At 44.6% G+C, this 27,199-nt stretch overlaps 2 long non-coding RNA genes and 1 pseudogene across 2 annotated transcripts in view; 2 read left to right on the top strand and 1 right to left on the bottom strand.

Annotated features, from left to right (window-relative positions):
• Positions 1-15,138, bottom strand: part of LOC134909394 (uncharacterized) — a 203,104-nt gene extending 187,966 nt beyond the window's left edge. The window contains exon 1 of the long non-coding RNA XR_010175907.1: positions 14,807-15,138. This is a non-coding gene — a long non-coding RNA (uncharacterized LOC134909394). The remainder of the gene's footprint in view (positions 1-14,806) is intronic.
• Positions 5,660-5,777, top strand: LOC134912761 (5S ribosomal RNA; annotated as a pseudogene).
• The window catches only part of LOC134909395 (uncharacterized), a 48,010-nt gene continuing 35,603 nt past the window's right edge, over positions 14,793-27,199 (top strand). The window contains exon 1 of the long non-coding RNA XR_010175910.1: positions 14,793-15,602. This is a non-coding gene — a long non-coding RNA (uncharacterized LOC134909395). The remainder of the gene's footprint in view (positions 15,603-27,199) is intronic.

The following is a 27,199-nucleotide window of genomic DNA, read 5'->3' as shown; positions in this document are numbered from 1 at the left end:
TGTTGCAGGAAATGTCTGGATACGGCATGTGTTTGGACCTTGTTCTTAATATTTCTTATATGCTCCTGTATGCGGAGTTTCAGTGGCCTTTTCGTCTTGCCGATATACTTCATCTTGCAGGGACATTCCAAGAGATAGATTACTGAAGATACATTACAGTTGATAAAGTGCTTAATCTTGTACTCCTTGGTTTCACCTGTATTCTTGAATGTCCTTCTGTTCGGATTCACGTACTTACAGATATTGCAATGACCACATTTAAAACATCCCACACACTTCGGTAGTATCCCCTTTGATGTTTCATGGTTTCTTAACATGCTGGGTGCGAGGAGGTCCTTCAAATTCTGGGATTTCCTAAATACCACGTGAGGTTCAGTTGGTAAGTAGTCTTTAAGAATGGGGTCCATTAGCAGTATGTTCTAGTGTGATTTTAGTGCTTGTTTAATTAGGTTGTCATGTTTACTGTAGGTGGTGATGAATCTGATGGTATCTTTATTGTTCTCCTTGGATTTATATTCCAGAAGTTTGTTTCTCTCCAAGGTCTTTGCTTTAGTATTAGCTGTAGCTATGATGTGTTCAGGGTATCCCTTTTCTTTGAATCTCTCCGTGTAGACGGACAATTGGGCATCACGATCCTCCACTTTTTTGCAATTCCGTGCCATCCTAGTAAACCGTGAGAGAGGAATGTTGTTCTTCCATCGTTTAAGATGGTTACTCCGATAATGGACATAGCTGTTTGTATCCACGTTTTTAATGAAGTTTCTTGTTATGATCTCTTTTTCTTGGTGGGTCAGTATTAGATCCAGGAACTCTATTTGTTCCGTACTATTATTAGTACCAATCCATTTGAATGAATATTGTCAATGGAAATATGGCCGCCGGCACCCGCTTCCACTACATGGGACTGTCTTACAGTACGGACTACACTAAGATGGCCGCCGCATCTCCCTTTACATCAGCCGGCGCATGCACGAAAGGAGTTCTCGGACACCGGAAGTGGGGCGGAAATGACGCGAGTAGCGTCGCGTACCGGAAATGAACTCCCCTGAAAGAAAAGAGAGCTTTACAAGGACTCCTTACATATTTTTTAAGCGCAAACACAGCGCTTTACTGTATTCACAGTCTCCCCTCCTATTAGTTCCAGTCAATATGTGTTTTATGTGTTTTTTGTATCCTGTTCTCTAATGCAAATTAATTACAGGAAGTGAGGTAATCAATCACTTCCTCACCTATAGGGGTATATATAGAGGATGTGTCCCACTCTGTCCACTACCCCTTGATGAAGTCAGACCAGACGAAACACGTTGGGTGAATCCTCCTACTATCGAATCCTCAGTTAAGCTGCCTTTTTTATATGAATTTTTTTATAGTTATTTTTAACATATTTTAGTTCTAGCTATTTTTAATATCCTTATTGAAGACAGGACGTCTTCTGCCGCCGATTTTCCGGACCTCTTCACTCTTCTGGCTCTGTAAGGGGGCCGGCGGCGCGGCTCCGGGACCCATCCATGGCTGGGCCTGTGATCGTCCCTCTGGAGCTAATGTCCAGTAGCCTAAGAAGCCCAATCCACTCTGCACGCAGGTGAGTTCGCTTCTTCTCCCCTTAGTCCCTCGATGCAGTGAGCCTGTTGCCAGCAGGTCTCACTGAAAATAAAAAAACCTATTTAAACTTTTACTCTAAGCAGCTCAGGAGAGCCACCTAGATTGCACCCTTCTCGTTCGGGCACAAAATCTTAACTGAGGCTTGGAGGAGGGTCATAGGGGGAGGAGCCAGTGCACACCAGCTAGTCCTAAAGCTTTTACTTTGTGCCCAGTCTCCTGCGGAGCCGCTATTCCCCATGGTCCTTTCGGAGTCCCCAGCATCCACTACGGACTATGAGAAATAGAATTATCGGTAAGTAAATTCTTATTTTTTAATATCCTCATTTTTTTAGTGCATGAATTTTAGCACCATTTCTACTTGTCTTTTATGTGCCCTCATGGTTTTTAAAGTACTCTTTTATGTTGTCCTTTATATATATTTCTCTTTTTTGTATATGTCTTAAACGTCATTTGTAATAAACCACGCATTATTTTTGAGAAAATACGTAGTCGCTAAGAATAATTACCACCTGTGGTCGCTCCGATCTTATTCGTTTTTCCAATATTCCTTTATCCTGCACACGTACAAGTGCGGGCTTTACTTAAGATCTAGCAGACGCCCCATACACAAAAACGGGGAGTGGCATACAGTGACTAGATGTTTTTTGGGGTAACCTATAACTGACATACTGTGAAATTTTTTTATTCTACTGTATTCTTTGGCGCTGTTGGTTCACCCCATACACACATACCTCTGTACTGTTTCTTACAGCTGCCTTAGACTGGGCCAGTAGACTAAACACAATATATTCAGAATAAATGAACGTACGGACAAGAGAAGTAATTTATGCAATAGAATTTTCAATGAAACTAACAAACCCGAAGAGGCACCTACATCAGATAACCTTGATAACATGTTTTGGGACATAGAGAGACTAATCGTTAAGGAGGTTAAAGCCTGATGGGACATTAAAGGTTTAGAACACTATGTAAGTGTGGACAGAGTCCGCAGAGGCCTTAGGATCCTAAAACAACCTACCTTTGGGACTGACAATCATGTTTTCATGAAAGAATGGGACAACATTCTGCACAATTATTCGATCAATTTGATGAGATTGCTCATTACGGAGAAAAAACGTATTCTAGGAAATCTAGAAATGGAAATTAATGAAACCGAAAAGGGCTTTGAGAATTTTAAGGACAAGTAAAATTTCAAGATCAATGAAAAAGTTCTTAATAAAAAGCTAGAACATATAGAGGACTTAGTAATCAGGAATAAAGAAAAGAAATTTAGTAGGGACAAACAGGATTATGAGAACAACAAAGTAAAAAACTGGAACAGGTTCAGTAAAGAGGGACCACAAGAACAAAAAGGGAGAAGGGAATATTGGCAATCAATACCACAGAAAGGAAAAAGAAGACTGCAGAGTCATATTCAACAAGAAGGGAAATACCTACAGACTACCAATAGATTCTCAGCACTGCACAAATTAGACTCAACAGGAGAGGACATTTTTTTATCCTCAGGACCAAGTACAAGGGTCAGGGACACGTTAAGAACCACCATCAAGGAGGGAGAGAGATATGCATCACCTCGAAAAAGACAGTTAGAAGAAGAGGATGCCGTGGGGGTGGCAGGAAAAAGTCGCTTCAAAAGAAGGAATCTGCAGTAGAACATTCCACACCCAAAGGCATCTTCAATATATCAAGCCATGACCTAACTACGCATGAAATCTCTCTCTTAAATAAAGGCTTGTCGTTCGCACCCACGAAAGGGATGAATAAATTCGATACATTTGTGGACTTGATTAAATTTGTAAGGAAACTCACTCTGAAGCGTCACTTTCTAAGGAAAGAAGACGCAGTTGTACGGAACTACGAACAATCAAAATCAGGATTGAGACCGGTATCGAAATTCTACCCACTGGAATCCAAGGGAAATAACATAGGCATATTCTATGACTTAGTGATGAAAGACCTATGTGAGGCGGAAATCCAACCCATTAAGGAAAAGAATCTAACAAACCGAGAAAGACAATCGATCAAACAAATACAGGACAATAAGGACACCATTTTAAAACCAGCTGATAAAGGGGGGGGGGGGCTGGTGATCATGGACCGCATGGCGTATATTGCGGAAGCAGAGAGACTTCTAGGGGACAAGTCCTCTTATAAACTACTAACAGCGGATCCAAAGGAACCTTTTGTGGAGGAACTAAGAGTTATCCTCCTTAAAGGCCTCAGAAACGAGACATTGTCTAAGGAGGAATACCAGTACCTCCTGAACACCAACCCCGTTACCCCCATCTTCTACTTCCTCCCAAAAGTACACAAATCGATGACCAACCCACCTGGGAGGCCCATTGTGGCAGGAATTGACTCCCTAACATCCCACCTGTCGGAGTACGTGGATATCTTTCTCAGAAAGTACGTCACGGACCTACCTGCGTATCTTAAAGATACCACCTCAAATCTTAACCTTATAGAATCACAAGTATGGAAAGACACGTATAGATGGGTCACGATAGATGTACAGTCTCTCTACACATGCATCAAACATGAGAAGGGGATTCAGGCATGCAACTTTTTCATGGATAAGGACCATCTCATCAAGGATGACCACCAGACTTTTATCTGTGAAATTATGGATTTTATTTTAAAACATAATTATTTTAAATTTCTGGATCGTTTTTACCTCCAGACCTGTGGGACAGCGATGGGCACTATATTCGCGCAAAGTTTCGCTAATCTTTTTATGGGTCACTGGGAAAATGAATATATTTTTACTAACCATCCTTTTAAGCCAAATATCATATTTTACAAAAGGTATATAGATGATATTTTAATCATATGGGGTGGCGATGAACCTTCTTTTAAAGACTTCCTTATTTATATATCTGACAATACCATGAACCGGAAGTTTACATCTAATAATAGTACGGAACAAATAGAGTTCCTGGATCTGATACTGACCCACCAAGTAAAAGAGATCATAACAAGAAACTTCATTAAAAACGTGTATGCAAACAGCTTTGTCCATTATCGGAGTAACCATCTTAAACGATGGAAGAACAACATTCCCCTCTCACAGTTTACTAGGATTGCACGGAATTGCAAAAAAGTGGAGGATCGTGATGCCCAATTGTCCGTCTACACGGAGAGATTCAAAGAAAAGGGATACCCTGAACACATCATAGCTACAGCTAATACTAAAGCAAAGACCTTGGAAAGAAACAAACTTCTGGAATATAAATCCAAGGAGAACAATAAAGATACCATCAGATTCATCACCACCTACAGTAAACATGACAACCTAATTAAACAAGCACTAAAATCACACTGGATATACTGCTAATGGACCCCATTCTTAAAGACTACTTACCAACTGAACCTCACGTGGTATTTAGGAAATCCCAGAATTTGAAGGACCTCCTCGCACCCAGCATGTTAAGAAACCATGAAACATCAAAGGGGATACTACCGAAGTGTGTGGGATGTTTTAAATGTGGTCATTGCAATATCTGTAAGTACGTGAATCCGAACAGAAAGACATTCAAGAATACAGGTGAAACCAAGGAGTACAAGATTAAGCACTTTATCAACTGTAATGTATCTTCAGTAATCTATCTCTTGGAATGTCCCTGCAAGATGAAGTATATCGGCAAGACAAAAAGGCCACTGAAACTCCACATACAGGAGCATATAAGAAATATTAAGAACAAGGTCCAAACACATGCCGTATCCAGACATTTCCTGCAACACCATGGCTCCAACCCGGAGGAACTTACGTTCAAGGGTATAGAACTGGTGACACTCGGAGAAAGAGGGGGGGACCTCTCCAACCTTCTATCTAGGAGAGAGATGTTCTGGATAAACGAAATGAAATCACTCCACCCAGACAGACTCAATGAAGGCTACAAAATAGCTCCCTTTTTATGACGTAAGCCTGTTATTCTCAGTATTTCTTTATTGAAACCGTCCACCTGCTTTTCCTTTCCTATCAAGGTTCATGTTGGAACGCCGTGCAGTGGCTCCCCAACCTCTGGACATCTTTTTCATCACTGCTGCCCAGATCCTAATTTACAGCCATACCACACTGGATATGCCCAAATTCGTCCGATCTTGGAAGCCAAGCAGTGTTGGCCCGGCCAGTACTGGGTTAGGAAACTTCCCAAGAAGACCGGGTGCTGTAATAATAACTGGATCAGGGGCGCGTCACTCCCATACTTGATCTAACAATTAATTCAAGCTAACAATAACTCTTCCGTATATGACGGTATAAACCTATATATAAACTATCAATACGATACTGATTGCCATATATATAATTATTTTCCAAGTATACGAATCATGTATTCAACACCGGTACTCTAAGATGAATCTCCTGATGCTATATTTTGCACCTTCCTCCAGGGTGTCATTCCCCTATGAATATTAGAAGATAGTGTTTAGTACCTTAGGCTGTACATATATTCACTTGATGAAGCTTATAATATATTTATACATAGTACTTGTTCAATAGTATGTAAACAATATGGATCACATATGATTCCTAAATATCTTTTATAAGCGCTGATTACGCTTTTATATCTCTTTTTTATGTGTTCCTCTGGTTTGGAGACAATGGAACAACCATTACCAATTCATTTGAATGAATATTGTCAATGGAAATATGGCCGCCGGCACCCGCTTCCACTACATGGGACTGTCTTACAGTACGGACAACACTAAGATGGCCGCCGCATCTCCCTTTACATCAGCCGGCGCATGCGCGAAAGGAGTTCTCGGACACCGGAAGTGGGGCGGAAATGACGCGAGTAGCGTCGCGTACCGGAAATGAACTCCCCTGAAAGAAAAGAGAGCTTTACAAGGACTCCTTACATATTTTTTAAGCGCAAACACAGCACTTTACTGTATTCACAGTCTCCCCTCCTATTAGTTCCAGTCAATATGTGTTTTATGTGTTTTTTGTATACTGTTCTCTAATGCAAATTAATTACAGGAAGTGAGGTAATCAATCACTTCCTCACCCATAGGGGTATATAGAGGATGTGTCCCACTCTGTCCACTACCCCTTGATGAAGTCAGACCAGACGAAACGTGTTGGGTGAATCCTGCTACTATCGAATCCTCAGTTAAGCTGCCTTTTTTATATGAGTTTTTTTATATGTATTTTTTACATATTTTAGTTCTAGCTATTTTTAATATCCTCATTTTTTTAGTGCATGAATTTTAGCACCATTTCTACTTGTCTTTTATGTGCCCTCATGGTTTTTAAAGTACTCTTTTATGTTGTCCTTTATATATATTTCTCTTTTTTGCATTTGTCTTAAACGTTCTTTGTAATAAACCACGCATTACTTTTGAGAAAATACGTAGTCGCTAAGAATAATTACCACCTGTGGTCGCTCCGATCTTATTCGTTTTTCCAGTATTCCTTTATCCTGCACACGTACAAGTGCGGGCTTTACTTAAGATCTAGCAGACGCCCCATATACAAAAAAATAAGAATTTACTTACCGATAATTCTATTTCTCGGAGTCCGTAGTGGATGCTGGGGTTCCTGAAAGGACCATGGGGAATAGCGGCTCTGCAGGAGACAGGGCACAAAAAGTAAAGCTTTTCCAGATCAGGTGGTGTGTACTGGCTCCTCCCCCTATGACCCCCCTCCAGACTCCAGTTAGGTACTGTGCCCGGACGAGCGTACACAATAAGGGAGGATTTTGAATCCCGGGTAAGACTCATACCAGCCACACCAATCACACCGTACAACTTGTGATCTAAACCCAGTTAACAGTATGATAACAGAAAAGCCTCTGAAAGATGGCTCCCTAAACAATAACCCGAATTAGTTAACAATAACTATGTACAAGTATTGCAGATAATCCGCACTTGGGATGGGCGCCCAGCATCCACTACGGACTCCGAGAAATAGAATTATCGGTAAGTAAATTCTTATTTTCTCTATCGTCCTAGTGGATGCTGGGGTTCCTGAAAGGACCATGGGGATTATACCAAAGCTCCCAAACGGGCGGGAGAGTGCGGATGACTCTGCAGCACCGAATGAGAGAACTCCAGGTCCTCCTTTGCCAGGGTATCAAATTTGTAGAATTTTACAAACGTGTTCTCCCCTGACCACGTAGCTGCTCGGCAGAGTTGTAATGCCGAGACCCCTCGGGCAGCCGCCCAAGATGAGCCCACCTTCCTTGTGGAATGGGCCTTAACAGATTTAGGCTGTGGCAGGCCTGCCACAGAATGTGCAAGTTGAATTGTGTTACAAATCCAACGAGCAATCGACTGCTTAGAAGCAGGCGCACCCAACTTGTTGGGTGCATACAGTATAAACAGCGAGTCAGATTTTCTGACTCCAGCCGTCCTTGAAATGTATATTTTTAAAGCTCTGACAACGTCCAACAACTTGGAGTCCTCCAAGTCGCTTGTAGCCGCAGGCACTACAATAGGCTGGTTCAGGTGAAACGCTGATACCACCTTAGGGAGAAAATGCGGACGCGTCCGCAGCTCTGCCCTATCCGAATGGAAAATTAAATAAGGGCTTTTATAAGATAAAGCCGCCAGTTCAGATACTCTCCTGGCGGACGCCAGGGCCAGTAACATAGTCACTTTCCATGTGAGATATTTCAAATCCACATTTTTTAGTGGTTCAAACCAATGGGATTTGAGGAAATCTAAAACTACATTTAGATCCCACGGTGCCACCGGAGGCACCACAGGAGGCTGTATATGCAGTACTCCTTTGACAAAAGTCTGGACCTCAGGAACTGAGGCCAATTCTTTTTGGAAGAATATTGACAGGGCCGAAATTTGAACCTTAATAGATCCCAATTTGAGACCCATAGACAATCCTGATTGCAGGAAATGTAGGAAACGACCCAGTTGAAATTCCTCCGTCGGAGCACTCCGATCCTCGCACCACGCAACATATTTCCGCCAAATGCGGTGATAATGCTTCGCGGTGACTTCCTTTCTTGCCTTAATCAAGGTAGGAATGACTTCTTCTGGAATGCCTTTTCCTTTTAGGATCTGGCGTTCAACCGCCATGCCGTCAAACGCAGCCGCGGTAAGTCTTGGAATAGACACGGTCCCTGCTGAAGCAGGTCCTGTCTTAGAGGTAGAGGCCACGGATCGTCCGTGACCATCTCTTGAAGTTCCGGGTACCAAGACCTTCTTGGCCAATCCGGAGCCACTAGTATCGTTCTTACTCCGCTTTGCCGTATGATTCTCAATACCTTTGGTATGAGAGGCAGAGGAGGAAACACATACACCGACTGGTACACCCAAGGTGTTACCAGCGCGTCCACAGCTATTGCCTGCGGATCTCTTGACCTGGCGCAATACCTGTCCAGTTTTTTGTTGAGGCGAGACGCCATCATGTCCACCATTGGTCTTTCCCAACGGTTTATTAGCATGTGGAAAACTTCTGGATGAAGTCCCCACTCTCCCGGGTGAAGATCGTGTCTGCTGAGGAAGTCTGCTTCCCAGTTGTCCACTCCCGGGATGAACACTGCTGACAGTGCTATCACGTGATTCTCCGCCCAGCGAAGGATCCTGGCAGCTTCTGCCATTGCACTCCTGCTTCTTGTGCCGCCCTGTCTGTTTACATGGGCGACTGCCGTGATGTTGTCCGACTGGATCAACACCGGTCTTCCTTGAAGCAGAGGTTCCGCCTGGCTTAGAGCATTGTAGATTGCTCTTAGTTCCAGAATGTTTATGTGAAGAGACTTTTCCAGGCTCGACCACACTCCCTGGAAGTTTCTTCCTTGTGTGACTGCTCCCCAGCCTCTCAGGCTGGCGTCCGTGGTCACCAGGATCCAATCCTGTATGCCGAATCTGCGGCCCTCCAATAGATGAGCCCTCTGCAACCACCACAGAAGAGATACCCTTGTCCTTGGAGACAGGGTTATCCGCAGGTGCATCTGAAGATGCGTGCATTGATGTACAGACACCTTTCCTGGTTTTAGGAGATTCCTGACCAGGTCGGATAACTCCTTGGCTTTTTCCTCGGGAAGAAAAACCTTTTTCTGAACCGTGTCCAGAATCATCCCTAGGAACAGCAGACGAGTTGTCGGCATTAATTTGGATTTTGGAATATTCAGAATCCATCCGTGCTGCTTTAGCACCTCTTGAGATATTGCTAATCCCATCTTAATTAATACGCCTTTTCTTCGAAGAAGAATCATCATCTCGGCCATTACCTTTGTAAAGACCCGAGGTGCCGTGGACAAACCAAACGGCAGCGTCTGAAACTGATAGTGACAGTTTTGTACAACGAACCTGAGGTACCCCTGGTGTGAGGGGTAAATTGGAACGTGGAGATACGCATCCTTGATGTCCAAGGATACCATAAAGTCCCCTTCTTCCAGGTTCGCTATCACTGCTCTGAGTGACTCCATCTTGAACTTGAACTTCTTTATGTACAGGTTCAAGGACTTCAGATTTAGAATAGGCCTTACCGAGCCATCCGGCTTCGGTACCACAAATAGAGTGGAATAATACCCCTTCCCTTGTTGTAGAAGAGGTACCTTGACTATCACCTGCTGAGAGTACAGCTTGTGAATGGCTTCCAAAACCGTCTCCCTTTCGGAAGGGGACGTTGGTAAAGCAGACTTCAGGAAACGGCGAGGTGGATCTGTCTCTAATTCCAACCTGTACCCCTGAGATATTATCTGCAGGATCCAGGGATCTACCTGCGAGTGAGCCCACTGCGCGCTGTAATTTTTGAGACGACCTCCCACCGTCCCCGAGTCCGCTTGAGAAGCCCCAGCGTCATGCTGAGGCTTTTGTAGAAGCCGGGGAGGGCTTCTGTTCCTGGGAAGGAGCTGCCTGTTGCTGTTTCTTCCCTCGACCTCTGCCTCGTGGCAGATATGAATAGCCCTTTGCTCTCTTATTTTTAAAGGAACGAAAGGGCTGCGGTTGAAAAGTCGGTGCCTTTTTCTGTTGGGGAGTGACTTGAGGTAGAAAGGTGGATTTCCCGGCTGTAGCCGTGGCCACCAAATCTGATAGACCGACTCCAAATAACTCCTCCCCTTTATACGGCAAAACTTCCATATGCCATTTTGAATCCGCATCGCCTGTCCACTGTCGCGTCCATAAAGCTCTTCTGGCCGAAATGGACATAGCACTTACCCGTGATGCCAGTGTGCAGATATCCCTCTGTGCATCACGCATATAAAGAAATGCATCCTTTATTTGTTCTAACGACAGTAAAATATTGTCCCTGTCCAGGGTATCAATATTTTCAATCAGGGACTCTGACCAAACTACCCCAGCACTGCACATCCAGGCAGTCGCTATAGCTGGTCGTAGTATAACACCTGCATGTGTGTATATACTTTTTTGGATATTTTCCATCCTCCTATCTGATGGATCTTTAAGTGCGGCCGTCTCAGGAGAAGGTAACGCCACTTGTTTTGATAAGCGTGTTAGCGCCTTGTCCACCCTAGGAGGTGTTTCCCAGCGCTCCCTAACCTCTGGCGGGAAAGGGTATAATGCCAATAATTTCTTTGAAATTATCAGCTTTTTATCAGGGGCAACCCACGCTTCATCACACACGTCATTTAATTCTTCTGATTCAGGAAAAACTATAGGTAGTTTTTTCACACCCCACATAATACCCTGTTTAGTGGTACCTGTAGTATCAGCTAAATGTAACGCCTCCTTCATTGCCAAAATCATATAACGTGTGGCCCTACTGGAAAATACGGTTGATTCGTCACCACTGGAATCAGTGCCTGTGTCTGGGTCTGTGTCGACCGACTGAGGCAAAGGGCGTTTTACAGCCCCTGACGGTGTTTGAGGCGCCTGGACAGGCACTAATTGATTGTCCGGCCGCCTCATGTCGTCAAACGACTGCTTTAGCGTGTTGACACTATCCCGTAATTCCATAAATAAAGGCATCCATTCTGGTGTCGACCCCCTAGGAGGTGACATCCCCATATTTGGCAATTGCTCCGCCTCCACACCAATATCGTCCTCATACATGTCGACACACACGTACCGACACACAGCAGACACACAGGGAATGCTCTAAACGAAGACAGGACCCACTAGCCCTTTGGGGAGACAGAGGGAGAGTCTGCCAGCACACACCAAAAAGCGCTATATATGACAGGGATAGCCTTATAATAAGTGCTCCCTTATAGCTGCTTTATATATATCAAGATATTGCCATTAAATTTGCCCCCCCTCTCTGTTTTACCCTGTTTCTGTAGTGCAGTGCAGGGGAGAGACCTGGGAGCCGTCCTGACCAGCGGAGCTGTGAGAGGAAATGGCGCCGTGTGCTGAGGAGATAGGCCCCGCCCCTTTTTCGGCGGGCTCGTCTCCCGCTATTTTGTGAATACAGGCAGGGGTTAAATATCTCCATATAGCCTCTGGGGGCTATATGTGAGGTATTTTTAGCCTTTATATAGGTTTACATTTGCCTCCCAGGGCGCCCCCCCCCAGCGCCCTGCACCCTCAGTGACTGCGTGTGAAGTGTGCTGAGAGGAAAATGGCGCACAGCTGCAGTGCTGTGCGCTACCTTTAGAAGACTGCAGGAGTCTTCAGCCGCCGATTCTGGACCTCTTCTTACTTCAGCATCTGCAAGGGGGCCGGCGGCGCGGCTCCGGTGACCATCCAGGCTGTACCTGTGATCGTCCCTCTGGAGCTGATGTCCAGTAGCCAAGAAGCCAATCCATCCTGCACGCAGGTGAGTTCACTTCTTCTCCCCTCTGTCCCTCGTTGCAGTGATCCTGTTGCCAGCAGGAATCACTGTAAAATAAAAAACCTAAGCTAAACTTTCTCTAAGCAGCTCTTTATGAGAGCCACCTAGAATTGCACCCTTCTCGGCCGGGCACAAAAATCTAACTGGAGTCTGGAGGGGGGTCATAGGGGGAGGAGCCAGTACACACCACCTGATCTGGAAAAGCTTTACTTTTTGTGCCCTGTCTCCTGCGGAGCCGCTATTCCCCATGGTCCTTTCAGGAACCCCAGCATCCACTAGGACGATAGAGAAAGGGGAGTGGCATACAGTGACTAGAAGTTTTTTTGGGTAACCTATAACTGACATACTGTGAAATTTTTTTATTCTATTGTATTCTTTGGCGCTGTTGGTTCACCCCATGCATATATATATATATATATATATATATATATACATACAGGTTGAGTCTCCCTTATCCAAAATGCTTGGGACCAGAGGTACTTTGGATATGGGATTTTTCCGTATTTTGGAATAATTGCATACCATAGAGAGATATCATGGTGATGGGACCTAAATCTAAGCACAGAATGCATTTATGTTACATATACACCTTATACACACAGCCTGAAGGTCATTTTAGCCAATATTTTTTATAACTTTGTGCATTAAGCAAAGTGTGTCTACATTCACACAATTCATTTATGTTTCATATACACCTTATACACACAGCCTGAAGGTCATTTAATACAATATTTTTAATAACTTTGAGTATTAAACAAAGTTTGTGTACATTGAGACATCAAAAAACAAAGGTTTCACGATCTCACTCTCACTCAAAAAAGTCCGTATTTCGGAATATTCCGTATTTCGGAATATATGGATATGGGATACTCAACCTGTATAAATAAAATCATTTTTGATACATTTTAAATACAGTATGCATGCTTGACCCATTTCAGACTTTAAATAAAATGACAGTTTCTAAGTGGTTTTTGGAAAAAAAATGTGCCAGATAAATGGTTAAATATGATTTTTACAGGAGCACTGCAGATACCAGCAAACACAGTCAGGCATAATGTTAATAGCTGCCAGGGCATGCTGGCACTTGGAGTACAACAAATATACTGTATATAAAACAGCGAAACTGTGATTAAGGGGGACATTTAATAAGCAGTGATAAGAGCGGAGAAGTGAGCCAGTGGAGAAGTTGCCCCATCAACCAATCAGCAGCTCTGTATCATTTTATAGAATGCAAAGTATAGATGCTACTTCAGTGCTGATTGGTTGCCATGGGCAACTTCTCCACTGGCTCACTTCTCCGCTCTTATCACTGCTTAGTAAATGTCCCCCTAAGTCATATATTAAAGAACAGTCCCCACACAACTATTGTTCACTATTTTTAAATCAGCGATATTACATAGAAACCCACAGATACAGTAGCCACATAATTGGTGACAACAACATGAATCTTGTTCTGTGAGGGGCCACAATGCAAATGACAGGCATACTGTCTACATGCCTGTTAGTACAGTACTACTAGCTCATCAGAATTACTTCTCTTGCCTTTTAAGGGTTGCTAACAGATAAGTTGAAGACTTTGCTAAAGATTTCAAAGATGAACTGGGAGCATATAAATTACCCAATTGATTGAACCCAGAAGCTTCTTCCATTCACATGAAAGAGATATACTTTATGGCGATCTGCAGTGATTACAAATGTACGGGGAAAAAAACCTCTTCCACAGGATTCATTCCTTGTACCTACTATAAGTCAATTGCTTTACGTTCTAGCCACTGTGTCAGAATGGGACATAAAGGGCCCACCAGGCAAATGCAGTGGTAGGGACCCAGATATGAGAGAGGTTATGGCGAGCCACTACAGAAGCCTGGCTAACCATTACAGAGTACATAGATTGCCTGCAGCAAATATGTATACTACAGTGCATGGTTTGGGTTCCTTTATAAATATATAGGCCTATGGTAAATACTGATAATGCATGCAGTATAGTGAGCCAGATTGATAATAGCAAAGCACTGTGAAGAATATACCATAGTCCTTGGAATGCAGTATAATGTAGCATATCTATAGGTATAATGCTGGGTACACGTGGCAGATATATTGGCCAGTCAATTGATTGGCCAAAATATATTTTGCTGATCTACAGGTGTGTACAAGCAATATGTCTGTGAACAATGTCTTTCACAGATATATTGCATCTGTTGTACAGCACAGCAGATGGCCAATGTATCTGCAGATATATTGGTGCATCTTTCTGTGTGTATGAACAACCACCATCTGCATATACTGTATAGCTGCAGATCAATTGAACGGCAGATATATTTTTAAGACATAGTGATGCATCTTTCTGTGTGTATGAACAACCACCAGCAGTACTGGGAGGGTTAGGGCTAGGCTGCGGGGGTGGGGGAGGTTAGGGTTAGGGGGTTGATGGTTAGGGTTAGGCTGCAGGAGGGGGGGGGTTAGGGTTAGGTTGAGGGGTGAGTGGGTTAAAGAGAAAATACTTACCTCGATGTGTTGGGATTCTGGATGTCAGGATCCCTCTGTCTGTGTCCTGACTGCCAGGGTTTCATACCCAACACTATCCACCCTACAAAAGTCAAGATATATGCTATGCGTGGTGCTTCCATATCAAAGACGGAACAGGATACAGGTGTGGCACCCCATCAGTGTTGCTACGAACTATAGTGTGACTTTTGTGCCCCTTCCCCTGCTGAATGCATCCCTGACTGGACACTATTACATTTACAGCAGGGATAGGGTTACCTGTGCCCTGAGTGCTGTGTCTGACACAGGGACACTGACCAATAAGCAACAGGTGTATTGATCCCAGAAAGAGAGAGACAGCTTGTGCAGTGGCAGTTGCAGCAGTCTTCAGGGACAGTTGGCAGTTGAGCAGCGGCCATCTTAGAAGGACACAGAACAGCAACTTGGAGCAGAGCCAGCTGGCGGTGTGTGACAGGAGTGCTGCATAGCTTATGGAGAGCCACCATCTATTTCCGGTGACCGGAGATCACCACTGTAGCAGCCAATCAGTAATACCAGCCTCCTATGGGATCCCACTGCTTCCAGTGGTGCTTGCTTGCTGACAGGCATCTGACAGAGCAGAACAGTGCTGGGCTTAACTGACTGCGTGGCTGGGAACTAGGCCGCGCGGCCTGCCCTCCCTTTTGAAGGACAGCCCTGGAGGTAGCCTGCTTTGGAGTAACACATTGGGAGGAGCAGAGAAAGTGTATGGCTGTAGCTGCAGACATATATCAGCTCACACTGGATAATTGAGGCCAACCTAACCCTTGTAACACAGGTCGGTAACAGTGCTGCACTAGCCACACATCACACGCTTCCTCAGGGACAAATGGTGGTTTAGCTGCTTACATGGTATCTTAGCTTGAGTGCTACAGGCAAGCATAGTTTTGGAACATAAAGCTGCATAAGTACTTTATAAATGCAATTCCAATCAGCAGCTCCATTTATCCAAGGACACCACTAATTGACTACTACAGTTGTTAATCTATAGTTAAAGTAGCATCAGCACTGCAGGGAGCATAGTGACACAGTACTCAGCTCTCTGGAGACGTCACTGTTATAGGCCCTACACACTGGCCGACAATCCTCAAAGATATGAACAATCTCGTTCAATATTGAACGAGATAACGTTCATATCTTTGAGTGTGGAGTCACCAGCGATGAACAATGCGCGGCCCCACGCTCGTTCATCGCTGGTGCTCCGTCGGCTGTGCATGCAGGCCAATATGGACGATCTCGTCCATATTTCCCTGCACTTGTATGGAGCCGGGTGACTGGGGAGTGAAGAAACTTCACTCCCTCCGTCACTGCACCCCCGCCGCTGGGTCGCCCGTCTGCCGTATCGGCGATCGGGCAGCTCGGCGGCGGATCGCCGTGTCTGTAGGTCCCTTAACACAGCTATACAGGGAGACTGTCAGCTAAGGACAGAAGTTGTACGAAGGCAATTACAGGGTAGCAATGCTGTCTGACTGTGAGCTGAAGACAGTGATATACTTCAATGTAAGGACACTAGGCCTTGCTCTTTGTATTTCAGTCAGTCTAGTCCTGCAAGACCTACACATTTTATATTAGACTGTGAACTTTCAAAACTGGGATCACTGATTAAGGAGCTATAGCTATTACTACTGAGTCCTGCAACATGAACTATTTAATGGACATAAACTAGGGCATGCGGCCCCACTAGTAATGCAATGTTTATGTTTGTTGCTACCTTAGTTGCTTTTATTAGGTTAATAAGATTGTTAGCAGTGGATAACACATCCTGTAATGTTTTGTGGTAATGTGAATTGCACAAAGTGTTATTGTAAATTGTGATACCTACTTCTAAGCTTTACAGTAGAGAAAAGGTTGCCCAGAAGCGTTCCATCTAAATAAAAACTACTGAGGAGCAACTGTGTAATTAATGTCTGTGCTAATTGTAATTTGAAGTATACTGTGAATTGTCACAGAAACTTAACTCTTTAATACTGACCTTGAAATTGTAACCTACCACGTGATACTTACCCCGAGTGTAACACAGGCATTTTCTGGCTGTTGTTCTACCACAGTTTCTTTGCACTCGAAGCAACAGTGTCAGAGTGTTTGCTTTGCTGAAATGGCCTCACCATCATATTCAAGCTTTTAGGGGTCAAACAATAATTTACATCACATATCCACCCAGTTCACTCTCCAACCTTTCACCCCTTTCCTCTAGTATGTAGGCTCTTGCTGGCAGGATCCTCCACCCTCTTATTTCTCTCTAGCATCTCTATGTCACCAGTGTTCCTCGCTTTTGTTTCCTTTAGCGAATTTGATTAGGCTTGCTCACCCATTCGTTGGATATAGGATCACCGCATAGGCATTTCTATAATGGGTGCAGTGTGTGTGGTGCACATGGGCCCCTAGGTCCGGGGGGAACCACACCACACACTGCACCCATAGAACATACTTACCCCTCCGGAGTCCTGCGGCAGCTCTGCAGTGTGGGCACGGATTACCACAGCGGCCATTTCCGAGTGATTTGCGCATGCGCACTGGAGGTGTCCTCAGGAACAATGTGCGGATGCCATGTTCCCGGAGACCTGTGCATGTGCAGTAGGCTCTAGCTTTAAGCCAGAGTCTGCTAGCTGCCGGAGAGGAGGGGTCCCGCAACGGAGGCTGCATGCGGGTCTCCTCCTCTCTTAAAATGCCCCTGAATCAGAGTCCTGCATCAACGCTACTAACTCCAGTGTCAACGACATTCTCTAGCCTTACCCCTGTCAATCTGTCCAACCCAGTCTGTGTTGATATTAATGTTTGATACTTATGATTAGAGATGAGCGGGTTTGGTTCTCCGAGATCCGAACCCCCCCGAACTTCACCTATTTTACACTGTTCCGAGGCAGCCTCGGATCTTCCCGCCTTGCTCGGTTAACCCGAACGTCATCATCCCGCTGTCGGATTCTCGCAAGATTCATATTCTATATAAGGAGCCGCGCGTCGCCGCCATTTTCACTCATGCATTGGAGATTGAATGGAGAGGACGTGGCTGCGTTCTCTCCCTGAAAACCTCTGTAATCTGTGCTCAGTGTGCTGCAAATATCTGTGCTCAGTGTGCTGAAAATATCTACATTCTCTGCCTGAAAACGCTCCATATCTGTGCTCAGTGTGCTGCAAATATCTGATCAGTGTGCTGCATTGTGGGGACTGGGGACCACCAGTATATAATTATAGTAGTACAGTACAGTAGGCCATTACTGTATCTTGCAGCTCTGTGTCAAGTATACTATCTCTGTGCTGCATTATTGTGAGCAGTATATAGTTGGACAGTGCAGCATTTTGGTGACCAGCAGTATACATATAGTACAGTACAGTAGGCCATTGCTGTATCTTGCAGCTCTGTGTAAAGTATACTATCTCTGTGCTGCATTATTGTGAGCAGTATATAGTAGGACAGTGCAGCATTTTGGTGACCAGCAGTATACATATAGTACAGTACAGTAGGCATTTGCTGTATCTTGCAGCTCTGTGTCAAGTATACTATCTCTGTGCTGCATTATTGTGAGCAGTATATAGTAGGACAATGCAGCATTTTGGTGACCAGCAGTATACATATAGTACAGTACAGTAGGCCATTGCTGTATCTTGCAGCTCTGTGTCAAGTATACTATATTTGTGCTGCATTATTGTGAGCAGCATATAGTAGGATAGTGCAGCATTTTGGTGACCAGCAGCATATATATAGTACAGTACAGTAGGCCATTTCTGTTTCTTGCAGCTCTGTGTCAAGTATACTATCTCTGTGCTGCATTATTGTGAGCAGTATATAGTAGGACAGTGCATCATTTTGGTGACCAGCAGTATAAATATAGTACAGTACAGTAGGCCATTGCTGTATCTTGCAGCTCTGTGTCAAGTATACTATCTCTGTGCTGCATTATTGTGAGCAGTATATAATAGGACAGTGCAGCATTTTGGTGACCAGCAGTATAAATATAGTACAGTACAGTAGGCCATTGCTGTATCTTGCAGCTCAGTGTCAAGTATACTATCTCTGTGCTGCATTATTGTGAGCAGTATATAGTAGGACAGTGCAGCATTTTGGTGACCAGCAGTATACATATAGTACAGTACAGTAGGCCATTGCTGTATCTTGCAGCTCTGTGTCAAGTATACTATCTCTGTGCTGCATTATTGTGAGCAGTATATAGTAGGACAGTGCAACATTTTGGTAACCAGCAGTATACATATAGTACAGTACAGTAGGCCATTGCTGTATCTTGCAGCTCTATGTCAAGTATACTATCTCTGTGCTGCATTATTGTGAGCAGTATATAGTAGGACAGTGCAGCATTTTGGTGACCAGCAGCATACATATAGTACAGTACAGTAGGCAATTGCTGTATCTTGCAGCTCTGTGTCACTTCTAGTATCCTGATCAGTGCTCAATATCTGCTGCATTGTTGTGACCAGTATGTATACTGTACTGTGCGACGTGTGTTATACACCTGGTGATTTTATACATCCTGTAATCTGTACTGAGCGATGTGTGAGATACACCTGGGGATTGTACACCCTATATACTGTACTGTGTGATGTGTGAGATACACCTGGGGATTATACACCCTATATTATTATTATTATCCTTTATTTATATGGTGCCACAAGGGTTCAGCATCGCCCAATTACAGAGTACATAAATAATCAAACAGGAAAACAGCAACTTACAGTTGATGACAGTATAGGACAAGTACAGGGTAAATAAACATAGTTACATCAGCAGATGACACTGGAATAAGTATCAGGTGGCAGAAGACTGCTGGATGTGGTACAGTTAAAGATTATTAAAGTAAGACAAAGGATAAGCACATGAGGGAAGAGGGCACTGCTCGTGAGAGCTTACAATCTAAAGGGAAAGGGTAGACAGACATGGGTGACACAGATGGGGTACATAGGGATCATGGAACAGAGGGTTAGGATGAGATTTGGCTGGGTTTGGTGAAGAAGTGGATCCCCAGAAGGCACAAGTCAATACTTAACATTGCAACATTTTACTGGGCTATGCAGGAGAAAATTAAAAATAGGGGGGAAAAAAAGAATCAATAACTTCTACCGCTTTCAAAAAGGTCAATGGAAGCTGAAATAATGGACAACTATCTCATGGAAGCCAGATACAGTATACCAAACAGTACTTAGCAGAGTTAGGAATGAGTGCTTATGAAATACAGTAACATTTTGTCATAATATTTCAGAAACTGCATGGCTGGTCTATGCACTCTTTTGCTCTAATACACCACCTGCTTTAGGATTTATATTCAAAAACATTATGTCTCCATAATCCCAAAAACGTCAGTCTTCTTGGAAAGTGGTTTGTACCTTTGTAAGGGAAAGAGAACAAACGTTCTCAAACAACGGTTTCTCAATTTCTTTTTCCTCTTGGAAGGGATTGTGGATTCGCAGGAATATCTGAGCATTTCTGTAATCAGAAAGCGGCGACTTTCTACAAATTTTACGAATAATTCCAGTGATTTTGTCATTTTCTTCCAGTGATTTGGACCAATAATACCATTGATTAGAACGAATAATTCCAGTGATTTTGTCATTTTCTTCCAGTGATTTGGACCAATAATACCATTGATTAGAACGAATAATTCCAGTGATTTTGTCATTTTCTTCCAGTGATTTGGACCAATAATACCATTGATTAGAATGAATAATTTCTGTGATATTGAGGTGTTTGTGTCGCTTAGCTTAGCCGTCCAGCGACCACAGTGCACATCTTTTTCTCTTTTCTTTGCATCATGTGCTGTTTGGGGTAAAAAATTTTAAGTGCCATCCTGTCTGACACTGCAGTGCCACTCCTAGATGGGCCAGGTGTTTGTGCCACCCTCTTGGGTCGCTTAGCTTAGTCATCCAGCGACCTTGGTGCAAATTTTAGAACTAAAAATAGTATTGTGAGGTGTGAGGTGTTCAGAATAGACTGGAAATTAGTGGAAATTGTGGTTATTGAGGTTAATAATACTATAGTATAAAAATTACCCCCAAATTCTATGACTTAAGCTGTTTTTGAGGCGTTTTTGAAAAAAACACCCGAATCCAAAACACATCCGAATCCGCCCAAAAAATTTCAGGGAGGTTTTGCCAAAAGGCGTCCGAATCCAAAACACGGCCGAGGAACCGAATCCAAAACCAAAACACAAAACCCGAAAATCTCTACTTATGATATGCACTTATGTTATGATCTGCCACTGTGTCCTGCATTTATGCTCAGTTACTACCAGTCCTGTAACTAGACATTTTAGCAAGATACAGCATTGGCGCCCCTATATACAAAACAGGGCCAGTGCCCAGCAAACGGTCTGGACACGCCTGCGTTGTCTGGACCACACCCCTCAAACGGTGTGTCGACACCCACAAAACACGCCGTAGACGCTCCATTACCCCCCCCCCCCCCCCCTGGTGGTTCTTAATCTTAATTGCATGCAATTACATGCGCAGAAGTGCTGGAATCAGTAATTGTCCGATTTTTTTCAATTGGATGGTGCGAGAACTGGGGACATGCATATTCACAGTAATTGAAAACAAGGCACAATAACCATGTTTTTTTATTGCAATCAATTGGCTTTGCCCCAGGATTTTCTAATTTTGGAATCCTTGCCCAATGATCTTCTATAGGAAGACCAAATGGAAATAATACTCACCATAGATTCTCAGCTCTGCAGACAGTTCTCAACTGGCTGTAGAGCAGATGGACAAAAAAGACTTTCTCTGGAGTTGAGACATGAAGTGGATATAAGTTTTGTAAACAGGGTGACACAACTAACTTCATGTCTGTCTCCTTGGGTTTGTCCAGCTGAGTTGTTATCACAAAGGGAACATTTACTAAGCAGTGATAAGAGCGGAGAAGTGAGCCAGTAGAGAAGTTGCCCATGGCAACCAATCAGCACTGAAGTAACATCTATAATTTGCATACTATAAAATGATACAGAGCTGCTGATTGGTTGATGGGGAAATTTCTCCACTGGCTCACTTCTCCGCTCTTATCACTGCTTAGTAAATGTACCCCAAAGTCTTGCATAGACCACATCACCCCAGACCTAAATGAGGATTGCAGTAGGAACAGCAACATTCTCAGGACTCTTTTCTGATGGTTTGGCTGGGCTGGTTTGGGGGTGCACTGCGCCCCGGAGGTGAACCCCTATAATGTTAGGGACCTACTGGATGAGTTTACCTTGACATTTGGTGTGTATGCTCATAATATTGGCCAATTTTATGACAAAAACCTTTTATATGATGTATAATTATTACATTTATTAAAATTCTAATGATTGTATGGTGCACCTGCTCTCTTGTTTCTATGTTGTAGTACTAATTCTCAGCTAGGTAGCGCATCCCATTATAAGTAGCTAGGGTGTGCAGGCTTGCTAGCACAGGATAAGAGACAGGGGTGGTCATTCCGAGTTGTTCGCTCACTGACGTTTTTAGCAGAATAGCAATCAGTCTAAAAATGGACGCTAAGTATTTTCACACAAAACTATGCAATTTTACACAGGTCCGAGCTACACTTTTCAGTCACTCTGCTGATCGGTGAGTGATTGACAGGAAGTGGGTATTTCTGGGTGGAAACTAGAGATGAGCGCCTGAAATTTTTCGGGTTTTGTGTTTTGGTTTTGGGTTCGGTTCCGCGGCCGTGTTTTGGGTTCGAACGCGTTTTGGCAAAACCTCACCGAATTTTTTTTGTCGGATTCGGGTGTGTTTTGGATTCGGGTGTTTTTTTCAAAAAACACTAAAAAACAGCTTAAATCATAGAATTTGGGGGTCATTTTGATCCCAAAGTATTATTAACCTCAAAAACCATAATTTACACTCATTTTCAGTCTATTCTGAATACCTCACACCTCACAATATTATTTTTAGTCCTAAAATTTGCACCGAGGTCGCTGTGTGAGTAAGATAAGCGACCCTAGTGGCCGACACAAACACCGGGCCCATCTAGGAGTGGCACTGCAGTGTCACGCAGGATGTCCCTTCCAAAAAACCCTCCCCAAACAGCACATGACGCAAAGAAAAAAAGAGGCGCAATGAGGTAGCTGTGTGAGTAAGATTAGCGACCCTAGTGGCTGACACAAACACCGGGCCCATCTAGGAGTGGCACTGCAGTGTCACGCAGGATGGCCCTTCCAAAAAACCCTCCCCAAACAGCACATGACGCAAAGAAAAAAAGAGGCGCAATGAGGTAGCTGTGTGAGTAAGATTAGCGACCCTAGTGGCCGACACAAACACCGGGCCCATCTAGGAGTGGCACTGCAGTGTCACGCAGGATGTCCCTTCCAAAAAACCCTCCCCAAACAGCACATGACGCAAAGAAAAAAAGAGGCGCAATGAGGTAGCTGTGTGAGTAAGATTAGCGACCCTAGTGGCCAACACAAACACCGGGCCCATCTAGGAGTGGCACTGCAGTGTCACGCAGGATGTCCCTTCCAAAAAACCCTCCCCAAACAGCACATGACGCAAAGAAAAAAAGAGGCGCAATGAGGTAGCTGACTGTGTGAGTAAGATTAGCGACCCTAGTGGCCGACACAAACACCGGGCCCATCTAGGAGTGGCACTGCAGTGTCACGCAGGATGTCCCTTCCAAAAAACCCTCCCCAATCAGCACATGATGCAAAGAAAAAGAAAAGAAAAAAGAGGTGCAAGATGGAATTGTCCTTGGGCCCTCCCACCCACCCTTATGTTGTATAAACAAAACAGGACATGCACACTTTAACCAACCCATCATTTCAGTGACAGGGTCTGCCACACGACTGTGACTGATATGACGGGTTGGTTTGGACCCCCCCCAAAAAAGAAGCAATTAATCTCTCCTTGCACAAACTGGCTCTACAGAGGCAAGATGTCCACCTCATCTTCACCCTCCGATATATCACCGTGTACATCCCCCTCCTCACAGATTATCAATTCGTCCCCACTGGAATCCACCATCTCAGCTCCCTGTGTACTTTGTGGAGGCAATTGCTGCTGGTCAATGTCTCCGCGGAGGAATTGATTATAATTCATTTTAATGAACATCATCTTCTCCACATTTTCTGGATGTAACCTCGTACGCCGATTGCTGACAAGGTGAGCGGCGGCACTAAACACTCTTTCGGAGTACACACTTGTGGGAGGGCAACTTAGGTAGAATAAAGCCAGTTTGTGCAAGGGCCTCCAAATTGCCTCTTTTTCCTGCCAGTATAAGTATGGACTGTGTGACGTGCCTACTTGGATGCGGTCACTCATATAATCCTCCACCATTCTATCAATGTTGAGAGAATCATATGCAGTGACAGTAGACGACATGTCCGTAATCGTTGTCAGGTCCTTCAGTCCGGACCAGATGTCAGCATCAGCAGTCGCTCCAGACTGCCCTGCATCACCGCCAGCGGGTGGGCTCGGAATTCTGAGCCTTTTCCTCGCACCCCCAGTTGCGGGAGAATGTGAAGGAGGAGATGTTGACAGGTCGCGTTCCGCTTGACTTGACAATTTTGTCACCAGCAGGTCTTTCAACCCCAGCAGACTTGTGTCTGCCAGAAAGAGAGATCCAAGGTAGGCTTTAAATCTAGGATCGAGCACGGTGGCCAAAATGTAGTGCTCTGATTTCAACAGATTGACCACCCGTGAATCCTTGTTAAGCGAATTAAGGGCTGCATCCACAAGTCCCACATGCCTAGCGGAATCGCTCCCTTTTAGCTCCTTCTTCAATGCCTCCAGCTTCTTCTGCAAAAGCCTGATGAGGGGAATGACCTGACTCAGGCTGGCAGTGTCTGAACTGACTTCACGTGTGGCAAGTTCAAAGGGCATCAGAACCTTGCACAACGTTGAAATCATTCTCCACTGCACTTGAGACAGGTGCATTCCACCTCCTATATCGTGCTCAATTGTATAGGCTTGAATGGCCTTTTGCTGCTCCTCCAACCTCTGAAGCATATAGAGGGTTGAATTCCACCTCGTTACCACTTCTTGCTTCAGATGATGGCAGGGCAGGTTCAGTAGTTTTTGGTGGTGCTCCAGTCTTCTGTACGTGGTGCCTGTACGCCGAAAGTGTCCCGCAATTCTTCTGGCCACCGACAGCATCTCTTGCACGCCCCTGTCGTTTTTTAAAAAATTCTGCACCACCAAATTCAAGGTATGTGCAAAACATGGGACGTGCTGGAATTTGCCCATATTTAATGCACATACAATATTGCTGGCGTTGTCCGATGCCACAAATCCACAGGAGAGTCCAATTGGGGTAAGCCATTCCGCGATGATCTTCCTCAGTTGCCGTAAGAGGTTTTCAGCTGTGTGCGTATTCTGGAAAGCGGTGATACAAAGCGTAGCCTGCCTAGGAAAGAGTTGGCGTTTGCGAGATGCTGCTACTGGTGCCGCCGCTGCTGTTCTTGCGGCGGGAGTCCATACATCTACCCAGTGGGCTGTCACAGTCATATAGTCCTGACCCTGCCCTGCTCCACTTGTCCACATGTCCGTGGTTAAGTGGACATTGGGTACAACTGCATTTTTTAGGACACTGGTGAGTCTTTTTCTGACGTCCGTGTACATTCTCGGTATCGCCTGCCTAGAGAAGTGGAACCTAGATGGTATTTGGTAACGGGGGCACACTGCCTCAATAAATTGTCTAGTTCCCTGTGAACTAACGGCGGATACCGGACGCACGTCTAACACCAACATAGTTGTCAAGGCCTCAGTTATCCGCTTTGCAGTAGGATGACTGCTGTGATATTTCATCTTCCTCGCAAAGGACTGTTGAACAGTCAATTGCTTACTGGAAGTAGTACAAGTGGGCTTACGACTTCCCCTCTGGGATGACCATCGACTCCCAGCGGCAACAACAGCAGCGCCAGCAGCAGTAGGCGTTACACGCAAGGATGCATCGGAGGAATCCCAGGCAGGAGAGGACTCGTCAGAATTGCCAGTGACATGGCCTGCAGGACTATTGGCATTCCTGGGGAAGGAGGAAATTGACACTGAGGGAGTTGGTGGGGTGGTTTGCGTGAGCTTGGTTACAAGAGGAAGGGATTTACTGGTCAGTGGACTGCTTCCGCTGTCACCCAAAGTTTTTGAACTTGTCACTGACTTATTATGAATGCGCTGCAGGTGACGTATAAGGGAGGATGTTCCGAGGTGGTTAACGTCCTTACCCCTACTTATTACAGCTTGACAAAGGGAACACACGGCTTGACACCTGTTGTCCGCATTTCTGGTGAAATACCTCCACACCGAAGAGCTGATTTTTTTGGTATTTTCACCTGGCATGTCAACGGCCATATTCCTCCCACGGACAACAGGTGTCTCCCCGGGTGCCTGACTTAAACAAACCACCTCACCATCAGAATCCTCCTGGTCAATTTCCTCCCCAGCGCCAGCAACACCCATATCCTCCTCATCCTGGTGTACTTCAACACTGACATCTTCAATCTGACTATCAGGAACTGGACTGCGGGTGCTCCTTCCAGCACTTGCAGGGGGCATGCAAATAGTGGAAGGCGCATGCTCTTCACGTCCAGTGTTGGGAAGGTCAGGCATCGCAACCGACACAATTGGACTCTCCTTGTGGATTTGGGATTTCGAAGAATGCACAGTTCTTTGCTGTGCTGCTTTTGCCAGCTTGAGTCTTTTCATTTTTCTAGCGAGAGGCTGAGTGCTTCCATCCTCATGTGAAGCTGAACCACTAGCCATGAACATAGGCCAGGGCCTCAGCCGTTCCTTGCCACTCCGTGTGGTAAATGGCATATTGGCAAGTTTACGCTTCTCCTCCGACAATTTTATTTTAGGTTTTGGAGTCCTTTTTTTTCTGATATTTGGTGTTTTGGATTTGACATGCTCTGTACTATGACATTGGGCATCGGCCTTGGCAGACGACGTTGCTGGCATTTCATCGTCTCGGCCATGACTAGTGGCAGCAGCTTCAGCACGAGGTGGAAGTGGATTTTGATCTTTCCCTAATTTTGGAACCTCAACATTTTTGTTCTCCATATTTTAATAGGCACAACTAAAAGGCACCTCAGGTAAACAATGGAGATGGATACTAGTATACAATTATGGACTGCCTGCCGACTGCAGACACAGAGGTAGCCACAGCCGTGAACTACCGTACTGTACTGTGTCTGCAGCTAATATAGACTGGTTGATAAAGAGAAGATGTCTATGTAACTATGTATGTATAAAGAAGACTGAAAAAAATCCACGGTTAGGTGGTATACAATTATGGACGGACTGCCTGCCGAGTGCAGACACAGAGGTAGCCACAGCCGTGAACTACCGTACTGTACTGTGTCTGCAGCTAATATAGACTGGTTGATAAAGAGAAGATGTCTATGTAACTATGTATGTATAAAGAAGAATGAAAAAAAACCACGGTTAGGTGGTATACAATTATGG

Source organism: Pseudophryne corroboree, chromosome 4 (assembly GCF_028390025.1).
Source record: "Pseudophryne corroboree isolate aPseCor3 chromosome 4, aPseCor3.hap2, whole genome shotgun sequence".
Classification (NCBI taxonomy): domain Eukaryota; kingdom Metazoa; phylum Chordata; class Amphibia; order Anura; family Myobatrachidae; genus Pseudophryne; species Pseudophryne corroboree.
The sequence above is the reverse complement of the archived record's forward strand: the minus strand, read 5'-3'. Positions and strand labels throughout refer to the sequence as shown.